We start from the raw sequence: 15,753 nt of genomic DNA on the forward strand, positions 1-15,753 counted from the left end.
AGAGGATGTTATGGTCAGAGAGGGGAAGAGATAAGTTATCAAAGTGAGAGATGGAGCAGAAGCGGACGAAGACCAGGTCAAGGGTGTTACCATCTTCATGTGTCTCAGAGGATGAGAGCTGTGAGAGGCCAAGGGGGGTGGTGAGAGATAGAAGCTGGGATGCAGAAAGGGAGGAGGAGCTGTTCATGGGGATGTTAAAGTCTCCTAGGATCAGGGTTGGTAATTCAGAGGACATGAAGTGTGGCAGCCAGGCTGAAAAGTGGTCAAGGAACAGGGTGGGTGAGCCTGGTGGACGGTATATGACAGCTACTCTGAGGGAGAGGGGATGGAAGAGCCTGATGGTGTGGACCTCAAAGGATGGGAATGAGTGATGGAGCTGGGGGGATGACCTGTAAAGTGCATTGTGGGGACAGGAGTAACCCAACTCCACCACCATGTCTGTTTCCAGGTCTTGGTGAATGGGTAAAGTGTAGACCACCATGAGAGATGGCAGCAGGGGAAGTAGTGTCAGAATCCTGAATCCAAGTCTCAGTGAGGGCCAGCAGATAAAGACCATATAGTGCTAATGTGGCGCCCTGGGCAAGCCAGGACGTCACCAGCAGTACACCAACACACCCCACACTCCCGGTCAGGCACACCAAAGTCAGACAAAAACCCTTGTTGCCTCCCTCCAGGGGCTAATGTCCACACCAGGGGGTGGGCCAGGCGGTTGGTCCCGCCCACCGAGGAGTTCACAGTCCTGGAGGCGGGAAAAGAGAAAAGATAGAGTTTGGAAGCAAAAGTGAGAGGAGAGGGAAGTGGTAAAGGAGCAGACAGAAAGTGGTCCGGGTGTGTGGCCCGGACGGAACAGCAAGGTTGGCAGACGGTGGTGACCGTCTGCAGGAGAGGCCGATTGGAGTGAGCCGTAAGGACCGTGGACGGGCGGTGGCCCGGCGGTACCGGACCGGTACGCAAAGAGAAGCCACCACCATCCGGCAGGGGCTTACGGACCCCGACAAGGCTTGGAGTCGCCGTGCAATTTGTCAAATCCGTTAGCGAAGGGAACCTCCTGGGTTTCCCAGCAGCCAAGTCCCGACAGAAGGCAACAGTCCAACCATTAGAGGGAAACACAGTCACCGCCAAGGCTAAAGTTCCCAGTGCCAGAGCCTGCGGGCAAAAGGGGCTCCTTCAGCAACCTTCAAGCTGGGGAGCGGGTTACCAGTGGGAACCCATTGGAACCGTTTACACTACACAGGTGCAGGGAAAGGCAGTCACCATCAACCTGCCGGGAGGAGAAATACCGCAGCCGTCTGTGGGACCCATCCATCCAGCCGTGTGTTTTACCGGAGACTCTGTGTTTATCATTGGCTGAGTGAGTACCACCGTGCCGTGCGGCACAGCACTGCCCCCGCGACCCTGCACCACACCAGGCCCCGTAACCCGCCTGCCATCCATCCCTACCCCATCACCGGGCCCCGGGACAACCAATCCCCTACCCACGGAGGGGAGAACTAACATCCAGGCTGCTCCCTGCCATCGCTCCCGGGATCCCTGTTCAGAGCAGCGGTGGTGTCACCAACCTCACCACAACCGTGGGTGGCGTCACGGACAATATCAAATCCCCACAATCAAACCCCCCTTTTCACTCATGGGCGAGGAACGCCGCTCGAGTCCCCGGGATCCAGACCACCGCTCGAGCCACCACCGAGCAGCAGCAGCAGCCGGACCCGAGCAGTGGGAGAGCGCAGCGTCCCCTCCTCCGCCAGCGACAATTTGGCGTCACGAACAGGATCTTACCGCTCTGCCGTCTGGTAGAGGTGCGCCTTGTGACCGCCGGAGGTGTCCGGCCGAAAAATTTGTGAAGCCATCTTGGGCGCGAAAGATTCCCGCTCGAGCGTCTCCTCGAGCAGTAGAAGCACGAAGGCTGAAACCCCGCCCCCGTAGAGGAGGTACCGGAAGGCAACTAAGGGGGACTGATGGCGTCTGGCCGCATGTAGCCCGCGGCTATAAAAGCAGGGATGCCAGGACCCTGCGGCCATCTTGTTGCTGGTTCCTGGAGGAGGCCGCCAGAGCCATGTTTATGCCGTCCCGCAGCACCGTAGCCCCCGCGCCTGGAACCACGGCGTGGGTGGAGGTCCGGACCGCTCAGCTCCAACAACGGCTGCAGGTCAAAATGCAGCTCCTCCTGGAGGAGTGGGAGGCCGACATGGCGGAGGTTGTGGCGACCGTGCGGAGACGCGAGGAAGAGGGAGTTTCGGAAGGGAGGGTGAGTAACCCACGCCCCTGAGCCCCTCGCCCAACTACCTCCCCCGCTACCCATATTGGCTGCCGCGCCCCCGCCACTAGGCCCTCTACCACCACAACCGGTAGCGGTACCCCGCACGTCCGCCCAGGCGGATTGGCCTGCAGCCGGAGCCCGTGATCGACCAGAACAGCTACCGTGGAAGGTGCCGAAGCCTCAACCGGAGGTATCTGCAGAGACTTTCCCCGAGCCGGAGCCGACAGGCCGCTCCGTGCAGGAGGCCCGGCGGAACAGGACCCCTGCGCCCATCCCCCACACCTCGGCTGAGGTTGCGCCGGGTTGCCGCTGCAGGTTAGCACCCCCGGCCAAGTCACCGCGGGACCTTCCACCCAGATCACCAGTGGTGGGCAGTGTCCAGGTCTCGCGGGTCCCGACCCGTGCGCTGGAGCTCGCAGCAGCCCCGTGTTGGGACAGGGAGCCGACACCGCTGGGCCCGGAGATCGCAGAAAGGGAGAGGAAGAAGGCAGAGTTAGTGGCCCGCACGATCCGGAAAAAAGAAAGCCTCCGGCAAGCGACCTTCCGTGTCCGGAGCCCCCTGTATGAAGGGCAGGTGAGGCGGTTTGATGTCCGCCGGGGCTATGGCTTTATTTACGAGCCGGGCCTGGAGGCCGAAGTCTTTGTAGCCCGCTGGGATGTCAACGCCCACCTGCCGGAGGAGCACCCAGGCCGCAACCTGATGCCGGGAGACCTGGTGCAGTACACCCGGCACTGCGGGGAGAGGGGGTGGTTTGCGCTGGACACAAAGTTGAGGGGCAGCCAAGAGGCCCGGGTGTCCACCACGTCCCCTCCCCCAGCCAACACCGAAGAGTCTGAGTGATGGCAGCGGAGCCCCGCTGCAGTTGTCCCCGTTGGGACTTTGTGTGTTGAAAGTACCGTTGTGAAAGTTTTGAAAATGATAAGTGAATGATTGCCGAAGAAGTTACTTGATTTTCAACCCTGATTTGAACCGGTCGTTGCCGGCAACTGTTGTCCCCGTGGGGACTGTTTGCAATCAATGCGTAGAAACTGCTACGGACAAGCCCGAGAACTGGCAGGGCAACCACGAACTTGTGGTATGTAAAAAAAAATGTTTCATGGCTAAACCATTACCGCCTCCGGAGAGGCTGATTTGGAGGATGGGCCTGGAGGGAAGTGATGGCCCAGGCCCGCCACTACCGCAACCGATGGCGATCCTCCGGGGGTTTCAGGGGTTCCCCATGGACGTGGGGCCCCTGAAAAGGACAGAACCTGCTCGGGTAACTTGTGCTGGACTGGGGTCAAGGGGTGCTGCCCGTTTGCTTAGGGGCAGCATCAGGGCCAGGTTGCTTGGGTGGAAGAGAGTGGAAGCAGTTACCGTTAGCAACGTTTAAGTATGTGCCTCCCGATAAGGGAAGATTGAAAAAATGTTTTTATATGTTTTACCGTTTATCTTTTTCATTTGTGAAAATAAAACCGGTGATGGACGGGCAGCCCGCGGACGGTCTGCATTTTACTAAGGGGGAATGTGGCGCCCTGGGCAAGCCAGGACGTCACCAGCACTACACCAACACACCCCACACTCCCGGTCAGGCACACCAAAGTCAGACAAAAACCCTTGTTGCCTCCCTCCAGGGGCTGATGTCCACACCAGGGGGTGGGCCAGGCGGTTGGTCCTGCCCACCGAGGTGTTCACGGCCCTGGAGGCGGGAAAAGAGAAGAGATAGAGTTTGGAAGCAAAAGTGAGAGGAGAGGGAAGTGGTAAAGGAGCAGACAGAAAGTGGTCCGGGTGTGTGGCCCGGACGGAACAGCAAGGTTGGCAGACGGTGGTGACCGTCTGCAGGAGAGGCCGATTGGAGTGAGCCATAAGGACCGTGGACGGGCGGTGGCCCGGCGGTACCGGACCGGTACGCAAAGAGAAGCCAGCACCATCCGGCAGGGGCTTACGGACCCCGACAAGGCTAGGAGTCGCCGTGCAATTTGTCAAATCCGTTAGCGAAGGGAACCTCCTGGGTTTCCCAGTAGCCAAGTCATGACAGAAGGCAACAGTCCAACCGTTAGAGGGAAACACAGTCACCGCCAAGGCTAAAGTTCCCAGGGCCAGAGCCTGCGGGCAAAAGGGGCTCCTTCAGCATCCTTCAAGCTGGGGAGCGGGTTACCGGTGGGAACCCATTGGAGCCGTCTACACTACACAGGTGCAGGGAAAGGCAGTCACCATCAACCTGACGGGAGGAGAAACACCGCAGCCCTCTGTGGGACCCGTCCATCCAGCCATTTGTTTTATCGGAGGCTCTGTGTTTATCATTGGCTGAGTGAGTACCACCGTGCCGTGCGGCACTGCGCTGCCCCCGCGACCCTGCACCTCGCCATGCCCCGTAACCCGCCTGCCATCCATCCCTACCCCATCACCGGGCCCCGGGACAACCAACCCCCTACCCACGGAGGGGAGAACTAACAACAAAGCTGCTCCCTGCCACCGCTCCCGGGATCCCTGTCTAGAGCAGCGGTGGTGTCACCAACCTCACCACAACCGTGGGTGGCGTCACGGACAATATCAAATCCCCACAATCAAACCCCCCTTTTCAGTCATGGGCGAGGAGCGCCGCTCGAGTCCCCGGGATCCAGCCCACCGCTCGAGCCACCACCGAGCAGCAGCAGCAGCCGGACCCGAGCAGTGGGAGAGCGCAGAGTCCCCTCCTCCGCCCGCGACATAAGCACTAAGCCAACATATAGTGCTAATCACTAAGCCACCATATAGTGCTCACCACTCAGCCACCATATAGGGCTAACCACTAAGCCACTATATAGATCTAACCACTAAGCCACCATATAGTGCTAACCACTGAGTCACCATATAGTGCTAACCACTGAGCCACCATATAATGCTAACCACTGAGCCACCATATAGTGCTAACCACTAAGCCACCATATAGTGCTAACCTCTGAGCCACCATATAGTGCTAACCACTGAGCCACCATATAGTGCTAACCACTGAGCCACCATATAGTGCTAACCACTGAGGCACCATATAGTGCTAACCACTGAGGCACCATATAGTGCTAGCTTATATTAATTGTACATATATAGTGAAGTGCGGAAAATGACGTCACCATAAAATAAAATCAGGGCCCAAATAAAGGTAAGATGTGTCATAGTGAGGGCAGGGCAGCGGCGCTGTGTGACAGTGCATACAGGACCTGAGGTGATGTCACAGCCATGTGATCACATACACACATCTTACTGGATAACGTAACATGGTCACATGACAGGAAGTGCAACAGAGAAAAAAAATCACTTCTTCCCTCCTCCCCCATGTGACTGATCACATGACCATGACATCACCACAGGTCCTGCAGTCATTAGGATACATGTGCAGATGATTTCCTGTCTCCTCTTATGTCTGCAGCCTCCTCTTCCAGACTTCTCCTCCAGCAGCACAGCGCAGAGATCCTGGGAGACTCCGCCCCATCACGTGACATCACTACCACATCCTCGGAGACTCTGCTCAGGTGACATCATTACCGCAGAGGTCGGACGTTTCTGATAGTTCGTCACCCGGTTTGCACACACTGCAGCAGGGATTTCACTCCTCCATACAGATCTTCTCCAGATCTTGCAGGTCACTCCTCCATACAGATCTCCAGATCTTGCAGGTCACTCCTCCATACAGATCTCCTCCAGATCTTTCAGGTCACTCCTCCATACAGATCTCCTCCAGATCTTTCAGGTCCCTCCTCCATACAGATCTTCTCCAGATCTTTCAGGTCACTCCTCCATACAGATCTTCTCCAGATCTTTCAGGTCACTCCTCCATACAGATCTTCTCCAGATCTTTCAGGTCACTCCTCCATACAGATCTTCTCCAGATCTTTCAGGTCACTCCTCCATACAGATCTTCTCCAGATCTTTCAGGTCACTCCTCCATACAGATCTTCTCCAGATCTTGCAGGTCACTCCTCCATACAGATCTTCTCCAGATCTTTCAGGTCACTCCTCCATACAGATCTTCTCCAGATCTCTCAGGTCACTCCTCCATACAGATCTTCTCCACATCTCTCAGGTCACTCCTCCATACAGATCTTCTCCAGATCTTTCAGGTCACTCCTCCATACAGATCTTCTCCAGATCTTTCAGGTCACTCCTCCATACAGATCTTCTCCAGATCTTTCAGGTCACTCCTCCATACAGATCTTCTCCAGATCTTGCAGGTCACTCCTCCATACAGATCTTCTCCAGATCTTTCAGGTCTCTCCTCCATACAGATCTTCTCCAGATCTCTCAGGTCTCTCCTCCATACAGATCTTCTCCAGATCTCTCAGGTCTCTCCTCCATACAGATCTTCTCCAGATCTCTCAGGTCACTCCTCCATACAGATCTTCTCCACATCTCTCAGGTCACTCCTCCATACAGATCTTCTCCAGATCTTGCAGGTCACTCCTCCATACAGATCTTCTCCAGATCTTTCAGGTCACTCCTCCATACAGATCTTCTCCAGATCTTTCAGGTCACTCCTCCATACAGATCTTCTCCAGATCTTTCAGGTCACTCCTCCATACAGATCTTCTCCAGATCTTTCAGGTCACTCCTCCATACAGATCTTCTCCAGATCTTTCAGGTCTCTCCTCCATACAGATCTTCTCCAGATCTTTCAGGTCACTCCTCCATACAGATCTTCTCCACATCTCTCAGGTCACTCCTCCATACAGATCTTCTCCAGATCTTTCAGGTCACTCCTCCATACAGATCTTCTCCAGATCTTTCAGGTCACTCCTCCATACAGATCTTCTCCAGATCTTTCAGGTCACTCCTCCATACATATCTTCTCCAGATCTTGCAGGTCACTCCTCCATACAGATCTTCTCCAGATCTTTCAGGTCTCTCCTCCATACAGATCTTCTCCAGATCTCTCAGGTCTCTCCTCCATACAGATCTTCTCCAGATCTCTCAGGTCACTCCTCCATACAGATCTTCTCCACATCTCTCAGGTCACTCCTCCATACAGATCTTCTCCAGATCTTGCAGGTCACTCCTCCATACAGATCTTCTCCAGATCTTTCAGGTCACTCCTCCATACAGATCTTCTCCAGATCTTTCAGGTCACTCCTCCATACAGATCTTCTCCAGATCTTTCAGGTCACTCCTCCATACAGATCTTCTCCAGATCTTTCAGGTCACTCCTCCATACAGATCTTCTCCAGATCTTTCAGGTCTCTCCTCCATACAGATCTTCTCCAGATCTTTCAGGTCACTCCTCCATACAGATCTTCTCCACATCTCTCAGGTCACTCCTCCATACAGATCTTCTCCAGATCTTTCAGGTCACTCCTCCATACAGATCTTCTCCAGATCTTTCAGGTCACTCCTCCATACAGATCTTCTCCAGATCTTTCAGGTCACTCCTCCATACAGATCTTCTCCAGATCTTGCAGGTCACTCCTCCATACAGATCTTCTCCAGATCTTTCAGGTCTCTCCTCCATACAGATCTTCTCCAGATCTCTCAGGTCACTCCTCCATACAGATCTTCTCCACATCTCTCAGGTCACTCCTCCATACAGATCTTCTCCAGATCTTGCAGGTCACTCCTCCATACAGATCTTCTCCAGATCTTGCAGTTCACTCCTCCATACAGATCTTCTCCAGATCTTTCAGGTCACTCCTCCATACAGATCTTCTCCAGATCTTTCAGGTCACTCCTCCATACAGATCTTCTCCAGATCTTTCAGGTCACTCCTCCATACAGATGTTCTCCAGATCTCTCAGGTCACTCCTACACACAGATCTTCTCCAGATCTTTCAGGTCACTCCTCCATACAGATCTTCTCCAGATCTTGCAGGTCACTCCTCCATACAGATCTTCTCCAGATCTTGCAGGTCACTCCTCCATACAGATCTTCTCCAGATCTTTCAGGTCACTCCTCCATACAGATCTTCTCCAGATCTTGCAGGTCACTCCTCCATACAGATCTTCTCCAGATCTTTCAGGTCACTCCTCCATACAGATCTTCTCCAGATCTCTCAGGTCACTTCTCCATACAGATCTTCTCCAGATCTTTCAGGTCACTCCTCCATACAGATGTTCTCCAGATCTCTCAGGTCACTTCTCCATACAGATCTTCTCCAGATCTCTCAGGTCACTCCTCCATACAGATCTTCTCCAGATCTTTCAGGTCACTCCTCCATACAGATCTTCTCCAGATCTTTCAGGTCACTCCTCCATACAGATGTTCTCCAGATCTTTCAGGTCACTCCTCCATACAGATGTTCTCCAGTTCTTTCAGGTCACTTCTCCATACAAATCTTCTCCAGATCTTTCAGGTCACTTCTCCATACAGATCTTCTCCAGTTCTTTCAGGTCACTCCTCCATACAGATCTTCTCCAGATCTTCTAGGTCACTCCTCTATACAGATCTTCTCTAGATCTTTCAGGTCAGTCCTCCATTCAGATCTTCTCCAGATCTTCTAGGTCACTCCTCCATACAGATCTTCTCCAGATCTTTCAGGTCACTCCTCCATACAGATCTTCTCCAGATCTTTCAGGTTACGGAGCTGTCACTGAGCAACATTGTGCTTCCGCTCCCTCCAGAGATTTTCTATTGGGGTCAGGTCTGCAGATTGGCTAGGCCACTCTGGGACCTTGAGATGTTTCTTACGGAGTCGCTCCTTAGTTGGCCTGGCTGTGTGTTTCGGGTCATTGTCATGCTGGAAGACCCAGCCATGACCAGTTTTCAATGCTCTCACTGAGGGAAGGGGGTTGTTGGACAAAATCTTGCAATACGTGACCCCATCAATCCTCCCTTTAATATGGTGCAGTTGTCCTGTTCCCTTTGCAGAAAAGCCCCACACCCAAAGTATGATGATTCCACCCCCATGCTTCGCGATTGGGACAGTGTTCTTGGGGTTGTACTCATCCTTCTTCCTCCAAACACAGCGAGTGGAGTTGATACTAAAAAGTTCTAGTTTGGTCTCATCTGATCACATGACCTTCTCCCATGCCTCCCCTGGATCATCTGATAGTTATTGATGAACTTCAAATGGGCCTGGACATATGCTGGCATGAGTAGGGGGACCGTGCATGTCCTGTAGAATTTTAATCCATGACGGTGTAGTATGTAGTGTAGTAATCTTTGAGATTGTGGTCCCAGCTCCCTTCAGGTCATTGATCAGGTCCTCTCATATAATTCTGGGCTGATTTCTGACCTTTTTTAGAATCATCCTTACCCCATGAGGCGAGACCTTGTATGGAGCCCCAGACCAAGTAAGATTTACAGTCATCTTGTGTTTCTTGCATTTTCTAAGAATTGTGCTAACAGTTGTTGCCTTCTCACCAAGCTGCTTGCCTGTTGTCCTGTAGCCCATCCCATATTTTTGCAGCTGTACGGTTTAGTCCCTGGTGTCCATAGACAGCTCTTTGGTCTTGGCCATGGTGAAGAGCTTGGCGTGTGATTGAGTGTGGACAGGTGTCTTTTATACAAGTAACAAGTTCAAACAGATGCAACTAATACAGGTAATGAGTGCAGAGTAGGAGAAAAAGCAACAGGTCTGTGAGAGCAGAATTCTTTCAAGTTGGATGGGGGGATTCTGTCACAGATGAACTGTACCTATGGTAAAAATTACAGACCTGTCCATTCTGTGTAGGTGGGAAAACTTGCAGTGGATCAAATACTTATTTTTCCCCACTGTAGAAGACACTACCTGAATGTTCTTGTTTCCTCAGGCTCCTTATGTGCAGGACTTTCCTTTACTAGAGGCTGGTCCTTTCCATCAGCGGCCCCCCGAGGATGGAGCAGGACAGAGACCACATGGCGGCTCGGATATTAGACCTCACCCTGGAGATAATCTACTGGATCACTGGAGAGGTGAGAGCTTCACATCACATCCCTCTGATCTCTAGGAATAAAGCAGGGAAATGACGGGGAAGGTGGAGGATTCTCAGCCTCTGTGTAGTGATCGGCGTCTCCCCATACACAGGATCACACAGTAGTGAAGACGTCGTCTGGGGAGTGTGTGACCCCCCGTGTGTCAGGAGGATGGAGCAGGACCCCGAGTGCCATCACCGAGCCTCCACCTCATTCACTGATACATGAGCAGAAGATCCTAGAACTGACCCACAGGATCACTGATCTGCTGAGCGGAGAGGTGAGCGCTGCCGGGAATGCTGGGACATTATACAATACCGCTGCCGGGGGAGGGGTCTGCTAATGACGGCTCATTGTGTGTGTCAGGTCCCTATAAGGTGTCAGGACGTCACCGTCTATTTCTCCATGGAGGAGTGGGAGTATCTAGAAGGACACAAGGATCTGTACAAGGAGGTCATGATGGAAGATCCCCCGTCCATCACATCCCCGGGTAAGAGGAGACCGTCCTGGGCTGTAGAGGAGAGAACAGGGCTGAGAGGCGTCTAGATTCCCCATCATCTGCTCATCACATACAGACAATGTATTCATCACTGCCGTTATTTCCTACAGATGGATCCAGTCAGAGAAATCCACCGGAGAGAAGTCCCCGTCCTCTATATTCCCAGGATCGGCCAGAAAAGGAGGAGAATGTCCCCCGGGATCAAGCGGAAGACGAGATGAGATGTCTGCAAACAACGAGTGAAATCGAAAAACCCATATTAGTATCTGTCACTGGTAAGAGCTTTTCCTAGATATTTTTCCCTGTAAATTACTGATTAGGAAATTCAGAAATCTGTCTTCTCTGGTTGATCAATATTATAATTACTATCTTAGTGATTTTCCTACATCTTCTGACCTATATACCACCTTCCAAGTCTTTTACACATTGCTGCACCGCCCTACATCTCCTCCTCATCTATTATCCTTTGTCCTAAGTGCGGAATATCTCATCTCTGTGTACCAACTTACCCGTCCTCTCCACACTGCTGCACCGCCCTACATCTTCTCCTCATCTCTGTCTACCACCCTACTCATCCTCTCCAGAGTGCTGTGTACCGCCCCGCGCTCGGCTGCTGCCGAGCCACTCGGATACGGGCTCATGTGTCGGTGGCTCGAGCGTCTCCGGACTGGGGGTCACGTCGCTCTGTTAAGGCGGCTGGCATGTCGAGTGGGGTTTTTGGATTTGGTTTAGAGTTCGTGACGCCACCCACGGGTTGTGGTGAAGGTAGGCACCACCGCTGCCGGTTAATGGGCACCCCGGGGGAGATGTTGGGGGCAGCTTGTGATGTTAACCCCTCTGTGGGCAGGGGTGGTGGCCCCGGGACCCGGATGATGTGGTGCAGTGTCGGTGCGCGGCCCGCGAGCCATGTAGTACTTACTCGGACAAACACATGGGAGTTTCTGGTAAACCAAACGGTGGATAGTCGGTGCCCGCAGTCGGTCCCTTCAGTCCCCAAACGGTTGGTGGTGTCCATCTTCTACTGCACCTTTTTGTGGATTTTGGACAACCGCGCTTCAGCGACGGGAGTCCCGCTCTCCGGCGTGTACGTCAGGAGAGCCCGTTGCCCGCAGGCGCTGGCCTGGTGGATCTTTGGCCCTTGGCAGTGGCCGTTATCCGGAATCGGTGGGTTGTTGCCTTCTTTCGGGACTTTGGATGGGAAAGGACCTACAGTCCAGACCTCAATCAGTTAATTAACGGGTTCCGGTAGATTCGGGACCGCGTTTCAGGGTCTGAGTACCCCCAACTGTGCTCCGGTTTCCAGCTGGTTCCCCAGTTCGGTACTGGCGGGCCACTACCCTGTCCCTGCTACCTACGGTTCCACCAGGACTGTCTTCCCGGCTCCTGCAGATGCCCACCACCGTCTGCCTCCTGGTCGGGCGCCTACCCAGGATACTGACAGATTTTTACTCCTCCACACTCTACTCTCCTAACAGATCTGCTCTCTCTTCCTCCTACTAAACTAATCTGCTGCGAGCTCCTGGGGGGGCGTGGCCAACCGCCAGGCTCCGCCCCCATGGTGTGGACATCAAACCCAGAGGGAGGTAACCAGGCTTTTAATGGATTGGCTACTGTCACCTTATTTGGTGGGACGGGTGTAGAGCAAGGGCCTAACTGTGACTACCTGGCTAGTCCAGGGCGTCACAGCTGCACTGCCGTATATCTTCTCAACTTTGTCTACCCCCCCCTCCACTTTATCTCTACAGTGCTGCACCACCCTGCATCTTCTCTTTGTCTACCAGCCACCTGTCCTTTCCACTGCCCTACATCTTCTCATCTCTGTCTACCACCCCACCTCTTTGTTTGGCTAATAATCTAAAATCCTCCTTAAACTCAATCTTCTATTCAAGGAAAATTTTCTCACAATGCATCAATTTTCTGGAACGCACTACCCTAGACGATCAGGTTATTTCCCAGTGTCGAGAGTTTTAAACATGGCGTAAAAGCACATTTAATTAGGCAGGTTAATAACACTCACTATCCTAACTTCTTTGCTCACCCATTTTCTATATGTTACTATGGAATCTGGTCCGTATGTTCCACCCACTCCATAGACTCAGCTGTTCTTTTTATATATATATATATATATATAATATATAAAGCTGAGTGTATGTGTGTATGTCCGCTAAAGGAATCCGCACCGTTGCATTTACAAATCACGAAATTTTGCACAGACACCCCATGTGACTCAGGGAACGTCATAGACTATGTTTGGACGGGAAAATTTAATCCCGCGCTTTACAGTTAGTCTCCAAAATCCTGCCTCCATTAATCTGAATGGAGCTGGGAGATATGGGCTATTAATAGCAACTGTCAGTGGTTGCTATAGGAACAAAATAAACTCTTCGTATAAGACAGGTAATGTGTGAGGTAATAAGATGGGGAGACGGATAGAGAGAGACAGAAAAAGACAGACAGACAGAAACACACACAGAGACAGACGGGGAAAGAGACAGAGAGATAGAGACAGTCGGGCAAAGAGACAGACCTGGAAAGAGACAGACCTGGAAAGAGACAGACCTGGAAAGAGACAGACCTGGAAAGAGACAGACCTGGAAAGAGACAGCCATGGAAAGAGACAGACAGAAAGAGACTGACAGAAACAGAGAAAGAGAGAGACACAGAGAGACTGATACAGACAGAGACAGGCAGCTCCCCATAAATGACCCAGTCAAATATTATTAGTTTCTAAACATTTTTATCTGTTGCTTTATTATTCTATGGTATTCCCTAGCCATGATTGAATGTGATACAACACGGAGAGATACAAATACAATAGCAAAAAAGATTCAAGTACAAATGTTGATTCACAGTGAAGTTTCCATGATATCTGTTACATATATGATTGCAATTCTATAAGACGTCTGATAATAATTATAGTGAATACTGAAGTTAGGCTAACACCTCTATGCAGCTGACCCTTTTTTGGAAACCATTACAGAGAATCCTCTAAGGACAGCACATGTGCGTTCTGTCTCTAACTTGCAGAAGAAGGCAGAGAATGACAATGACAGAGTTACAGCTGGTATAGGTAAGATCATCAGCTTGAACAGGAAAACAAGCAGAGTGCTTAAAATCCTTTGACTCCCTTATAAAAATTATGAACTGAGGTTTTATGAATGGCATGATAACATAAATGGGAAAGTGATATTTTTGGAAGTGGCGCATGCAAAGCATCGTCTTTCGTCACTGGATGATGGCCATGGTTCCACCAAATAGATATCGGCCAGATAGATGACAATATCTATGCCATGTCTCATATCTATGGAAAGATAGAATCATGAAAGGAAAGATTACAGCAATATCTCCCACCTGGGAGCTCCAGGGGCGAACATATTGTACAAGTTGGGAATCTCATAATTTTATAAGACTTAGGCTATGTGCGCACGTTGCGTACTGTCAGTGCAGAAATTTCTGCAGCGATTTAAAGAGCACACGTGCGCTTTAAATCGCTGCAGAAAGAGTCCATAATGAAAAAAAAAAAGCCGATTCCATGCGCTCTGCCTGCAGCTCCTCCCATAGACAGAGCGGGGACTGCAGGCAAAGCGCAGGAAAGAAGTTACATGTCACTTCTTAGAATGCGCGTTTCGGGCAGCAGCCGAAGCGTTGCGCTCTAAAACGCCACGTGCGCACGGCTCCTGAGCTGCAGAGCGCAGCGTAACTGCATGTAATTACGCAACGTGCGCACATAGCCTTAAGCCTGCTTTACACGTTGCAATTTCGCATATGATATCGTATGCGATTTGCAATGCCCCCATCGTATGTGCGGCACGTTCAATTTGTTGAACGTGCCGCACAAACGATTAACCGCCGTCACACGTACTTACCTTCCATACGACCTAGATGTGGGCGGCGAACGTCCACTTCCTGGAGTGTGAGGGGGACGTTCGGCGTCACATCGACGTCACGCGTCAGCCTGCCAATAGATGCGGAGGGGCGGAGCTGAGCGGGACGTAAACATCCCACCCCCCCTCCTTCCTTCCAAATTGCTGGCCGGGAGCCGTGGGACGCAGGTAAGATCTGTTCATCGTTCCCGGGGTGTCACACACTGCGATGTGTGCTACCCCGGGTACGATGAACAATCTAACGCTCAAATCTAGAGAAATGAACGATGTGCATGCGATGAACGTTTTAACGTTCAATCGCACGTACCTGTCACACACTGCAATGTACCTTACAATGCCGGATGTGCGTCACTTACGATGTGATCCCGCCGACACATCGTAAGATACATTGCAGCGTGTAAAGCGGGCTTTAGGCTGCTTTCACACATCCGGTTTGAGCACTGCGTCTCAATCCGGCTGTAAAACCTATGCAACGGATGCGGCGAGAAAACCGCATCCTTTGCATAAGTTTTTACATGCGGCCCGTCTGTTTTTTTCTGGTTGCGGCACGCTACTGAGCATGCGCAGTGCAAAAAACTGCATGCGGTGGCCGGATGTGTTTTTTGCCGAATGCTGGACAAAAAAACGTGCCAGGCAACGTTCGATCCGGCCGCCGCATCGGCTAAATATGCCGCACCCGGCAAAAAACGGACCGAACGCAAGGCCATGCGGCACAATCCGGCACTAATGAAAGTCTATGCGGAAAAAACGCAACCGGCGGCAAAAACAACGGTTGCGTTTTTTCTGCAAAGAGCCGGATTGTGCTACACAGCTAAAACTGGAGGTGTGAAAGCAGCCCAAGACACTTTTTGTATAGTCATGAGGCATCATAGTGGAGGTATATTGGTGTAACTTGTGTTAATAAAAAGCAAATGCCAAATTCTGATCCTTGTCAGTCCTGGAAGACACAGTAAAGTAAAATACAAAACAAATGAGAGGGAAATGAACTTCAATGATAGGGCGATGCACTGCAGAACGATTCCTGCTTCCTATATAACCGATTTATTATGTTCTGATATATAGGGTATCCAATGACGGGGTGTGATGGACGATGGAATGTCCCTAAAGTAATTTGCTTCAATATGTGGAATCTACAAATGAAAAGTAGAGCAGGAGTTGAGATGATTTTCATAGACTTCCCTTTGGACCCTGATGTTGATGCGTAGAAGCATTGATTTTGGGGGGTGGGGGGGTGGTTAGCAGCAGCGACTTTCAAATTCTTGCAAAGCTTTGTCC

The 15,753-nt window shown here is 51.7% G+C and overlaps 1 pseudogene; it reads left to right on the forward strand.

Moving 5' to 3' along the window:
- The first annotated feature begins 10,247 nt into the window (after positions 1 to 10,247).
- The window catches only part of LOC142297138 (uncharacterized), a 32,514-nt pseudogene continuing 27,008 nt past the window's right edge, over positions 10,248 to 15,753 (forward strand).

This window comes from Anomaloglossus baeobatrachus, chromosome 3 (assembly GCF_048569485.1).
Source record: "Anomaloglossus baeobatrachus isolate aAnoBae1 chromosome 3, aAnoBae1.hap1, whole genome shotgun sequence".
NCBI classification, from domain to species: Eukaryota; Metazoa; Chordata; class Amphibia; order Anura; family Aromobatidae; genus Anomaloglossus; species Anomaloglossus baeobatrachus.